The sequence below is a fragment of the Capra hircus genome, chromosome 4 (genome assembly GCF_001704415.2).
Source record: "Capra hircus breed San Clemente chromosome 4, ASM170441v1, whole genome shotgun sequence".
Lineage (NCBI taxonomy): Eukaryota > Metazoa > Chordata > Mammalia > Artiodactyla > Bovidae > Capra > Capra hircus.
This window is the reverse complement of record NC_030811.1, coordinates 115165935-115178901: the sequence shown is the minus strand read 5'-3', so window position 1 is coordinate 115178901 and position 12967 is coordinate 115165935. Positions and strand designations below refer to the sequence as shown.

Here is a 12967-nt window from a genome sequence, read left to right as displayed (position 1 = left end):
ATGCCCTGCACCTCTGCTCCCACAGGACCTCACCTGGGGCCCACGGGCAGCATCACTTAGCTGTCCTTGGGCCTGACACCTCCTCCTGTCGCAGCCCCAGCAGAGTGTATTATCATTAGCCAGCTGTGTCCCCCCACCAGAGCACACCTGTGGCATTTTGAACTCTCCCACCACTTGTTTTCAGAATCTGTACCCTTGGTTGGAAATCTCATCCCATTAAGGCAGGCTGCAATCAGAGCAAGAGCAAGAACTCACAACACCCTCTTCCTTGTCAGAGATGGGGAGGGGGGCGTGTTTACGATGGGGCTGGTGTGTGAATGTGTGTAGGCTGTATGTGGTGAGGGTTATGGGTGTCCATGGGGTGGGAGAGCAGAACCAAGTATGCTGTGGGGGGTGGTAGGGGGCAGGTGGCGGCGGAGTGAGGAAGGCTGGATGCAGGCAGGGCATCTGCAGAGGTGTGAGTCTGGGGAGTGTGTGCGTGGTGGGGCATTCAGTGTCCAGAAGGCATGGCATGAGCGACCTCGTGTTTCCATGGTCCCGGAGTCCGGGGGGTGGGGGGCGAAGCACTGGGCCGGGTCCTGAATGTAGACCGTGGTGTTCCTTCCAAAGAAGGTGCTACAAGGGGCCACACAGATAAGCCAATAGCCAGTATACTTAAAAGAAGACACGACATTAAACTTGATCTCACTGCCTTGATCATAGTGTTGCTGGTCTTTAAAACCCACTTTGAGGGATTCATAAAATTATAAGATGAATTTTCTGTGATAAAAACTTCCCCCTGTGAAATGTAAACAGAAAAATATCCTACACTATTGAGTTTTAGAATGGTAATTTCACAGCAACCCTCCTCATCTTGGAAGTTATACAACAGTAACAGGGACAGAAAACTAGCGAAAAGTCCGTCCTTGGCAGAACTGGGAACTTGCAAGAGGGATTGCTCAGCCCGGTGGGTGGGGACCGCAGGCCAAGAGATGCCGGCAGGGACTCCGTGGTCGCATATCTCAGCCAGGCCTGCAGAGGGCGCTCGAGGGCGCGTGGGCCGCCTGGGGGCACTGCAGGCCCTTCTGGAGAGCCAGCAGGACAGGCAGGGTTTGATGTGGAGCGACAGGTGTCCTTCCCGCTCCCCCATCCTGCGGATGCCGTGTGTACTTTCAGTCTGTAAATAGATCCAAGTCTTCTTTGATCTCTGAAATTTTCTTGAATCACATCTAAATCTGGTTTTGTTACATCACTGCAGGTCTTGTTTTTAAAGACAGCACTGTTATGTGTGCTGGGGCTCTCTCACCTGCCTTTCCTGAGATATACCTTCGCTCAAACTTGCTGGCTCCGTTTGGTGTGCACACCCGTCCGTCCCATCAGTGTGCATGTCCCGTCTGTCGCCCAGGTCACGCACAGTCTCTGGGCGGGCTGCTGAGCCACGCCGACCTGCACCACGACCAGGATGCCTCCTTTTCCCTCCGTTTCTCTTTGGAGTCACGCTGGCTTCTGTTGCATATATTCCTGCATCACTGCTTTAAGCTTTGGTGAACTGATTGCTTTGATTTTTGTTTTGTTTTTATTTTATTTCATGGTATTAGGCTTGACTGCCAATTTAATCTCCATGTCAATGTATTTCTACTGAATACTCCTTAATACCATTTTTCTCCTACTCTTTTCTCCTTTTCTCTTGGGCATCTTCATGGTTCTTTGAAGAATGTGGGTTCTTCTTGGCTGAGTCATTCATAGGAAGTTTGTGTAGGAAAGAAAGCAGGGATTGTGTCTGATGCTAGCAGGACAGAGTAAATGAATGTTAGTTCCGTTCAGTTCAGTTGCTCAGTTGTGTCCGACTCTTTGCAACCCCATGAACCGCAGCACGCCAGCACTCCATCACCAGCTCCCGGAGTCCACCCAAACTCACGTCCATTGAGTCGGCGATGCCATCCAACCATCTCATCCTCTGGCATCCCCTTCTCCTCCTGCCTTCAATCTTTCCCAGCATCAGGGTCTTTTCAAATGAGTCAGCTCTTTGTATCAGGTGGCCAAAGGACTGGAGTTTCAGCTTCAACATCAGTCCTTCCAATGGACACTCAGGACTAATCTCCTTTAGGATGGACTGGTTTGATCTCCTTGCAGTCCAAGGGACTCTCAAGAGTCTTCTCCAACACCACAGTTCAAAAGCATCAATTCTTCAGTGCGCAGCTTTCTTATCAATAAACACAAAGGGTCATGGATGTGAATTCCAAGACCTTGACAACATTAGTCATCAAGATTGATCTTCCAGCTAACTCCTCTCCCTCCCTGGGGTCACACCTGCCTTTTCATTCTGCCTCACACACCCTTCCAGACAAATGTCCCCAAATGAGTTCATATTATTTTGCAATGCAACAACTTTTCCACCTTGGTTGTTCTATGTCAAATTATGCAATGTCATTTTTGATAATTATGGAGTTTTGTCATTTGAAATAAAAATTATGAAAAAGTCTCTTAGAAATAAAAAAGATTCTATTGTAAGTCTACATTCTTACACAGACTCGTGCACACACATGAGCATAGATGTCTACGAGGGCTATAGCACAGGATTCCTAGGGAAGACCTGGGCCCAGCTGGGGGACGCATCTGGAAGGTGTGTGAAGAATGAAGGCAAAGGTGGGCCTGAGCACAAGTGGATGGAGAATGTGCCCTTATCCAGGTGTGTGTTGTCCAATTCGATAGCACTAGGCACGCATGACCATTATTTAAACTGCAATAAAAAATAAAATGAAAACTTCAGTTTCTTGGTTGCACCGTCCTCATTTCAAGTCCTCGATAGCCACAGGTGGCTACCCATAGTGTATGGATAGTGGGAGTGGTGTCCAGCAGCCACCACACTGGACAGTGCGTTGATAGGACATTGCCATCACAGGAAATCTTGCTGGACACGGCGGGTCTTATGGGACCCGGAATGAGAGGCTAAATTAGAGACGTGGGAATGGATGGTTGGAAGGAGGGGGCAGCCCTCTTGAGAGTCGGTCTCCCTGTGTCTGGGTGATGTTCTGAATTAATGAAGTCAGGTCCAAGGCTAAAGGCACCTGCATTCATGGGGCATCTCTGCCTCACCCCGTGGGTAAGACAATACTAGCTTCTCATTTGCCAGAGCAGGGTGACACCATCCGCTGTCTCCCATTTGTTTGGGTACATTTTGCTTTCCAATTGTAATTGAATGGTTTCACATCATAGGCATACACTGTGTACAAAACTCAGTGATGTCCACTTAGCCCCCCACAACATGACTCCACTGAGAAAAAGCATGCTTCCCAATTTGACATCAGCCTATCGAGTGACCAGAGGTAGAAACTCTACCTTTTGTATTTCCCAAAATAATCACCACTACTGTGAGCATCTCCCCAGACTGAGTGCAGCTTTAATGTCTAAACATAAAGTGCATGTGTTTACACACGACTCTAAATGTGAGCAGGGCTGTTATTGCTGTGCATCTGAAAAGACAGCCATGTCTCTGCGGGGATAAGAAAGAGCCACATGGGACCTCTCGGAGATGGCTTTGTCCGGGGTGATTACACAGAACCCAGGGATCATTCTTGACACTTTGACATTAATTCAAAACCAGTCTGGACAAAGTGTTGGAGTTTCTGTGGATGGGCACATTCTCCACTTTCTTAAGCATAGTGGAGGATTCATCCAGCCAACCAGATTCAAAACTATGCAATGCTTGGTGTATTTCTTACTGGAGGAAGGAGACTAACATTTTTTTATTTTGTACAGAAAGTGAAATTATATTAATATTTTGTCATTGCACTACTTCTATTATACATAAAATATGATTTCACGGAACTTTCTGAGAGGACTGAGGTAGAGTCTAGGGTCATTCAGAACATCGATGGTTTCTGAATGGATTCTGCTGCATTGCTGAGTTGACAGCTGAACCATGGTGGGCTACACAGCTGTACCAAACCTGCGTTTCTGACACTTCCTCTCCAGAATGGACACCTTCAAGATGGTGCAGGGCAAGTGTATTCCTGGTCTTACTCCCCGGGGTCCTGACTCAGAAAGCTGGGTGGGAGACAGAGCCATGCCTCTGTGCCAGCTCAGCAAGATTCGGTGCAGCTCCCACGGGGAAGAAGAATTCTAGAAGCTGCCCCAAGAGCCAGGCTTGTGTGTTCCACATCCTCAGGCCTCTCTTACACCTACAGATTAAAATCTCTGACTTGGTGATAAAAGCATTTGGCCAGCACAGGGGGGTGGGACCGTCCCCAACTTACGATGAGCTTACGATGATTTTAGGGTCCACGTACTCACTGTGTTTTCATCTCTTCCAAGCCACCAGAGTTTTCAGCTCCTAAGATAGTGATCTTGGTAGAACATGATGGGAAAGGCTTAGAATTAAATCCAAAAATGCCTGAAGCTGTATTGGAGAGCACCCAGTGAGCACACGGCTGGCATAACTGGAAGGCCACTGGGGACTCAGGCACCTCCAGATTCTCTCCACCCACTCACAGGCCCCACGTGGTGGAAGCCATGCCGCCCCATGGTGCCCCCTCCCCATCCCTGCACACTGGCCTGATCACCGCTCAGGGGGCTTGTCCGGGGGTACACAGCCAGCCCCAGCACAGCCGAGGCTGGCCCGTGGCCTCTTGACTCTCGACCAGGGGTCCTCTGGTGCCTTCCCACAACTCTCTTTGCACTGAGTCACTCACAGAGGCTGGCAACGGCCTGCATGACATCGTACAGAATCCACAGGGAATCTGTGGCCAGGTAACTGGGCAAAATCAAAGCCTCCTGAGGGGCGGAACCGTCCTCTCTCTTGCCTGCCTGAGCACCCAGCAGGAGCCTCTTCTGGCCTTTACCCCCCCTCCTCCTTTGCAATCGGGCCACTAACACTACATCTGCCCCCCCCTCCCCAAATGAGGTGAAAAAGCCAACGCGATAGGGAATTCCCTAGTGGTCCAGTGGTTAGGACATGGTGCTTTCCCTCCTGGGGCCCAGGGTTCGATTCCTAGTCAGGGAACTCGGATCCTGTAAGATCTTGCAAGCCATGGCAATGCAGCCAAAAGAAAAAAGACTGTGCTGAAGCCCATTGGAATGTATTAGCCTAACTCTAGTTAGCTTGAGCAGCTGAGCAGTGCATAGCTCTGTCTGTGCTCAGCCGAGCCAACCGGCCCCCACCCGCGGCTCCCCCTCTGCCCTCAGGTCCTGCTGAGGTCTGGCCCCTCCCAGGCTGAGTCCGGCTCCCTTCCGAGCTTGGAATAATACAGGAGATAGAAGCCTGAAATTCCCAGAAGAAAAGCGCAAATAGCTAAGGAACATATGCGCACCACTTTTTGAATGAAATGAACAGTAAGTACTGGAATAGCTGTTTGCCATTAAAGGCTGCCTCCTCCAGCTTTTGTGGTTACTCTTGAATCCTCACTTGCAGATTTTACAAACCTCAGCCTCCTTTATTTCTCTAGAGAGAATTACCCTCAGTGCCAGCTGTCGTCTTTGATCATAACCTACGGTAAGAAACGCTGTCATCTAGTGGCCCAGCGTGCACACACACAGACGTGCATACGTAATTGAGCAGAAATTTCACGAAGCACGGTTTCCCTTGTTAGGTGCAAAGCCCTCTCTTTCCTATTCTGTTCTGTTCTATTTGCTTTCCTTTTTTAAAATGCTGGTCATGAAATCTCCAAACTGGTTTCATGATCCAATGATAGGTCAATCCCAGTGAATCGGAAAACGCTGAATTGGAGAAGAACCATGTTGAAGGACTGATACACCCAACCTCAGACTTCCTCTGAAACTGCAGTAACCAAATCCGTGTGGAAGCAGAGAGAAGTGGATCGACAGAACAGAACAGAGAGCCTGGAAACAGACTCGCACAAAGACAATCAACTCATCTCTAACACAAGAGCAAAGGCAACACAGCAGAGCAGAGATAGGCTTTCCAACAAGCGGAGCTAAAACAACTGCCAGCCACAAGCAAAAGACAGATCTAGACACAGACATCACACCTTCACAAAAACTAACTCCAAATGGATCACAGACCTGGATGTAGGATGCAAAACTACAAAACTCCCAGAATATGGCATGAGAGACGACCTAGATGAACAGAAGAGTTCGTGGTGGCATTTTGGCTATCGTACCAAAGGCACAACCCACAGAAGTAGAAAGCAAGCTGCACTTCATTCAATTTAAAAACTTCCACTCAGCAGAAAATACGGAATTGACATTGTCAACCACTCCTAAGAAAAGTGGCTTTTCTGAGAAAATTTGATTCCTTGGATATTTCTCCTCTGCAGATTCAGTCTCAGGGTTCGGGCTGGGATTAGGACTAGGGCTTAGGGGTTAAGGGTTAGGGTTTAGGTCTGTTTAGGGTTGTGGTTAGAGTTAGGATTCAGGTTGAAGTGTTTAGGGTTACAAGGTTGGGGTGGGAGTCAGAGTTGGGGTCATAGTCATCATCAGCGTGGCCCCTTGGTTTTCCACCCCCTGCTTCACTGGAGTCTCCAGGGCTCCCTTGCTGGTCTCCACCAAGTAGGGATATTGAAGTTCCTCCACGTGTCTCCAGGGCTTCCCAGGTGATGCTAGTGGTAAAGAACCTGCCAACGCAAGGGACTTATAAGAGACACCCGTTCGCGCTCTGGGTCGGGAAATTCCCTGGTGGAGGGCACAGCAACCCACTCCAGTATTCTTTCCTGAAGAATCCCATGGACAGAGGATTGTGGTCGGCTATAGTCCACGGGGTCACAAAGAGTTGGACACAGATGAAGCAGCTTAGCGCGCATGCACAGGTGTCTCCAGACCAGATGGTGTGGCTTTGACCCTGTAGAGAGTTGCTCAGTGTAACCAAGGCATGACTGTCACTGGGAGAGGAAAAGTCTTCTTAAGATCAAGGATTGGGGGCAGCTTTACTGCATCTGCCTGGAAGATCTACCCAGAAACCTCTCCCCAGTGAGGTCTACACACGACAACACCAGAAGGGATTCTTTAACTCCAAGCTGCATTCAGTTGAAAACGTGTTCTGTAGAAAAGTTCCAGTCCACATGGTAAATAAAAGTACCTAGAATTCCCACTCCAGCATCAGTGAGCCTCCAACACTGACCTATGGACACAGGGCTTAGTTAAGGAGCCTTGGCAGAGGCTGTCCATGACTCATCACTTTTGCGCACACAGCTGACAGGTCCGGTGACTCTGCCCAAGGCTGCCCCTCGGCACCAGAGCTTGCTGTGCCTGAGTGAGGGCTGAGAAGGGGAATTACCAGCCTTGACAGGCAGGCAGTCTGTCCTACCTCCTTCAGTTCTGCGGTGTGGGCCCTGCCCACCTGGCCACCACAGGGGTAAGTGGCTTGGAAATGTGCCTGGTGCTGCCTAACAAAATAACAACTAACAAAATAAACAACTTGCACTCCATCTGTGTCTAATGGCAGCTTTGGACGAACCCAAACTAAGACAAGAATGTCCCTGGAGTGAGATGATGGGGCTATAGAAGGGAAAACTCCCTTCCCAAAGGTCAGAGCCTCACAATTTAACTCCATCAATGTGCTTGCAACCCAGACCTCAGCAAAATATTTGAATGTAGGAACATTTTAAAATGATTTTAAAGTTCCTCTTGAAAGAAATATATATGAAAGCAGCCAGGATTCTTTTTTAAGAAAAATGATAAGGGATTTCTTGCCTTCTAAGAATCCAAATGCACTAGAAAGTGATGCATTTGTATATATGCCTGAAATTAACCCAACATTGTAAATCAACTATACTCCAATTAAAAAAATTAAAAATAACAAAAATATTTTTAAAAGGAAAGAGGCAAAGTTTATACACTGTAGTCCTGGCACAGAAATGAAACAACAATTTCACGGGACCGAAACAACGAGCTCAAGAAACAGAAATATTTTTCAAAAATCATGTTGGAAGGATTAGCTTATTCTATGGGGGAAAAACAAATCAGAACTTTATCCTATGACTTACCTTAAAATAAATTTCAGATGGAGGAAAGTTCTAAAGATAAATATCTAAAATGATAAAATACTAAAAGGAAACAGAAGTAAATGTGTATATATTCTGAGTGAAGAATTGTTTCTCAAGTTCCCCAGAGATTTCTCAAGATTTCCTTGACCTTTATCACTATGAGAAATTAATGTTTAACCAGCGTATGACTCTGAAAAGGCAAGGGCTCGTGGATCTGAAGCAGTGAGAAGACTGCAGGGCTTCCGCCCAGCTCCCCAGCTGCTCCTGCACGTTCTCCCCAACCCCCAAAGCTGGCAAGTCTCAGACAGGAGTGGAGACCCATCAGGGCCAGAATTTCCAGCAAGTAAGTCCTGCTTTCTAACTTGATTACAACTGTTGGAAATGGCAAGCCCTGTGGCTTTACTCTGCCGCCCCACTGCTGGGCTTTGGCGTAAAGCTCAGCTGGCTTGGGAAACTGGAGCTCACAGGGGCAGCGTGAGCCTGGGGGTGCTGAGCTGACAATGCTGGTGCTCACGGGGGCATGCGCCCACCCGTGTGATGAGGCAGATGCGGGGTGCCACCTCTGGAAGGCCGCTGACAGTGAGCACAGGACACACGTGGACTCCTCTGCTCTCTGCTGCGTGCCACCCATGGGGTCTGGGGCTCCGAGCCCTGTCTCTTCTTCTCTAAAATGGCTTTTTTAACTGTCCCTACCTTGTCAGGTGTGGGGGGGCACTGATTCTCATAATGCATGGGAAACACTCGGCACATCGGAGATGCTGAGCAAATATTAACTTTTCCCTTACATTTCTAACAACTGTGACTGCAAGGCTGTCCCTTCATGGCGTGTGGTGTAGCCTCCTCAGAGGCAGATTCAGAAGCTAACCGTGCAGTGGGATTTGAGAGAACTGAAGGATCTTCCCCGCCAACCTAGCAGGCTCACTATAATCCCATCGGGAGATACAATTCTGGAGGAGAAACCTTTGCTTCTCCATCCAGCTGGAGTTAAAACAACAACTTCTGGGTGTTTGTGTGTGCTGAGAGTCACATACTTGGTCCCCAGTCATATCCTCATTTCACAAGGGAGAAAACTGAGACGGAGGAAGTGAGAGATGTGGTCCAAGACCTCGGAACTCATGACCGAGGACTGGGGCCAAGTCCTTTCCTGTACCATCTGAAGCTTTCTGTCTTGCTACTCTGGGAAAGTGGTGCCTTTTGAAAGTACCTACTAAGCCTGGGGCTTGTAGTCAGCACCCCAGGAAGAGTTAACAGGAGCTGCTTGGAGATCAAGGAGCATGGTCTGGAGGTTCTGGATGGGAGATGTGGGGCCGTTGAGGGGTTGTGGTGGGAATGGAAAAAGTGGGAGGAGGAAATTCAGGGCACAGCTGGGAGGTGGAACGTGCAGGGCTGAACAAGAAGTGGGAGGCTCCGGGCTCCAAAGTGGGTGAGGACACATGGGCATGGTCTTCTTGGGAAGTCCCCCCATACCTGGCCTAGGGGGCCCAGTGCTCCCAGTCCTTGAGGATCTCTTAGGAGAGGTCCTGAAGGCCATCTTCTGAGGACCTCAGGATGCTCTCCATCAGCCTAGCGATCCCCTGTGATGGGGCCAGATGACAGATCTGAAGGAGTTCACCCCTGCCCTTTGGGCTCACTTGTATGAAGGCTTGGGACAGACATGCCCCAGAGAACTTCACTCAGAGTGGATTGATGACATTCTGAAACCAGGAAAATGTTGGTGCTGCTTAAAATTTAAATCATAACTTTCAGACTTTTAAAAATTACTAAATGATGCATAAATAAATAAAGCCCTGAGTTTCACTGCACCTGGGCCTCCGATGACTGAGGAAGAACGGGGTAGTTCATTTTACAACAAGGTCATTAACATTAATCTATTAAGTAGCATGACTTTATAAAATGATAAAAGGTTCAGTCCACCAAGAAGTAATATAGTTCTAAACACATGTAGACCTAATGGAAAAGTCTTAAATATATTAAGCAAATTTTGGCACAACTATGGGGAGAAATCAGCAAATTCACCACCATAACAGATTTCAACACATCTTCAGCAATGACAGTGAGTTGGACAATAGAACAAGCTAACAAGAACATTAGTAAAGATTTAAAATATGTCAGCAAGTAACAGTCTTGGCTTATTGGATGTACTGTCTACCCAATGATTAGAATAACCCTCCACCCAATATTGGAAAACACACTTTCTTCTCAAGAGTACGTGAAATGTTTACAAAAATTCAGGATGTATTCATAGCAGGCTGTAAGGCAAGTTTCAGTGTTGGTCAGAGAATTGCTAAAATACCAGTTGCTTTCCAACCACAGTTCAAGTTAACTAAATTACAACTAAAGAAAAAAATAAGTAAAAATTGCTGTGCATGTCTGAAAATTTGGGGGAAGCTACTACTTAACTCACGATTCAAATTTAAAATGTAACAAAAATTAAATAATGCTTGGAAATAAGTAGCCGAGAGGAGGTACTCCACGTTCAAGATCAGGAGGGGCAGCTGTGAGGAGATACCCTTCATCCAAGGTAAGAGAAACCCAAGTAAGACAGTAGGTGTTGTGAGAGGGCATCAGAGGGCAGACACACTGAAACCATAATCACAGAAAACTAGTCAATCTGATCACATGGACCAGCCTTGTCTAACTCAATGAAAATAAGCCATGCCATGTGGGGCCACCCAAGATGGATGGGTCATGGTGGAGAGGTCTGACAGAATGTGGTCCACTGGAGAAGGGAATGGCAAACCACTTCAGTATTCTTGCCTTGAGAACCCTACGAACAGTATGAAAAGGCAAAATGATAGGACACTGAAAGAGGAAATTCCCAGGTCAGTAGGTGCCCAATATGCTACTGGAGATCAGTGGAGAAATAACTCCAGAAAGAATGAAGGGATGGAGCCAAAGCAAAAACAATACCCAGCTGTGGATGTGACTGGTGACAGAAGCAAGGTCCAATGCTGTAAAGAGCAATATTGCACAGGAACCTGGAATGTCAGGTCCATGAATCAAGGCAAATTGGAAGTGGTCAAACAGGAGATGGCAAGAGTGAATGTCGACATTCTAGGAATCAGCAAACTAAAATGGACTGGAATGGGTAAACTTAACTCAGATGACTACTGCGGGCAGGAATCCCTTAGAAGAAATGGAGTAGCCATCATGGTCAACAAAAGAGTCTGAAATGCAGTACTTGGATGCAATCTCAAAAACGACAGAATAATCTCTGTTCGTTTCCAAGGCAAACCATTCAATATCACGGTAATCTAAGCCTGTGCCCCAACCAGTAACGCCGAAGAAGCTAAGTTGAACCATTCTATGAAGACCTACAAGACCTTTTAGAACTAACACCCCAAAAGATGTCCTTTTCATTATAGGGGACTGGAATGCAAAAGTGAGAAGTCAAAAAACACCTGGAGTAACAGGCAAATTTGCCCTTAGAATACGGAACGAAGCAGGGCAAAGAAATAGAGTTTTGCCAAGAGAACGCACTGGTCATAGCAAACACCTTCTTCCAACAGCACAAGAGAAGACTCTACACATGGACATCACCAGATGGTCAACACCGCAGTCAGATTGATTATATTCTTTGCAGCCAAAGATGGAGAAGCTCTATACAGTCAGCAAAAACAAGACCAGGAACTGACTGTGGCTCAGATCATGAACTCCTTATTGCCAAATTTAGACTTAAATTGTCTAAATTTAGACTGTATATTGTCACCCTGCTTATTTAACTTATATGCAGAGTACATCATGAGAAACGCTGGGCTGGAAGAAGTACCAGCTGGAATCAAGATTGCCGGGAGAAATATCAATAAACTCATATATGCAGATGATACCACCTTATGGCAGAAAGTGAAGAGGATCTAAAAAGCCTCTTGACGAAAGTAATAGAGGAGAGTGAAAAAGTTGGCTTAAAGCTCAACATTCAGAAAACGAAGATCATGGCATCTGGTCCCATCACTTCATGGGAAATAGATGGGGAAACTGGAAACAGTGTCAGACTTTATTTTTGGGGGCTCCAAAATCACTGCAGATGGTGACTGCAGCCATAAAATTAAAAGATGCTTACTCCTTGGAAGAAAAGTTATGACCAACCTAGATAGCATATTCAAAAGCAGAGACATTACTTTGCCAACAAAGGTCCGTCTAGTCAAGGCTATGGTTTTTCCTGTGGTCATGTATGGATGTGAGAGTTGGACTGTGAAGAAGGCAGAGCGCCAAAGAATTGATGCTTTTGAACTGTGGTGTTGGAGAAGACTCTTGAGAGTCCCTTGGACTGCAAGGAGATCCAACCAGTCCCTTCTGAAGGAGATCAGCCCTGGGATTTCTTTGGAAGGAATGATGCTAAAGCTGAAACTCCAATACTCTGGCCACCTCATGCGAAGAGTTGACTCATTGGAAAGACTCTGATGCTGGGAGGGATTGGGGGCAGGAGGAGAAGGGGATGACAGAGGATGAGATGGCTGGATGGCATCACCGACTCAATGGACATGAGTTTGAGTAAACTCTGGGAGTTGGTGTTGGACAGCGAGGCCTGGCATGCTGCGATTCATGGGGTCACAAAGAGTCAGACACGACTGAGCGACTGAACTGAACTGAACTGGAAATAAGTGATAAGGAAATATACTAATTTTAAAACTTGAACTACGTATTGAAAGCAGCACATAGAAGAAAGCAAATAGCTTTAAACACTTATATTAGAAAGTAAAAAGGCCAAAAAAATAATGAGGTAATCCCGCAACTAAAGAAGTTAGGAAAAGAACAAGATAAAGATCACTTCATGCAGGCAATAATAAAGACAAAGGAGATAAATCAGTAAAAAACAAATAAATGTAAACGAAAGAGGATCAACCAAGCCCAAGGGTTTTTTTTTTTTTTTTTAAACTAGTACAATAGACACAGTTTTGGTAATAGTAGCTAAAGACAAAAAGAGACAGGAGTAGAAAAATAATACAATAATAAAAGGGGATATAATTATAAATCCAACAAACTAAAAAGCTAATGACTGTATCATAAAAAAGAATTCTTGTCATTAAATCTAAAAAACTAATGAAATA

The 12967-nt window shown here is 46.5% G+C and overlaps 1 protein-coding gene across 1 annotated transcript in view; it reads left to right on the top strand.

The window, feature by feature from the left end:
* Nucleotides 8131-12967, top strand: part of DDC (dopa decarboxylase) — a 99507-nt gene continuing 94670 nt past the window's right edge. The window contains exon 1 of the mRNA XM_005678877.3: nucleotides 8131-8262. The gene's annotated coding sequence lies outside the window, so the exon portion shown is untranslated. The remainder of the gene's footprint in view (nucleotides 8263-12967) is intronic.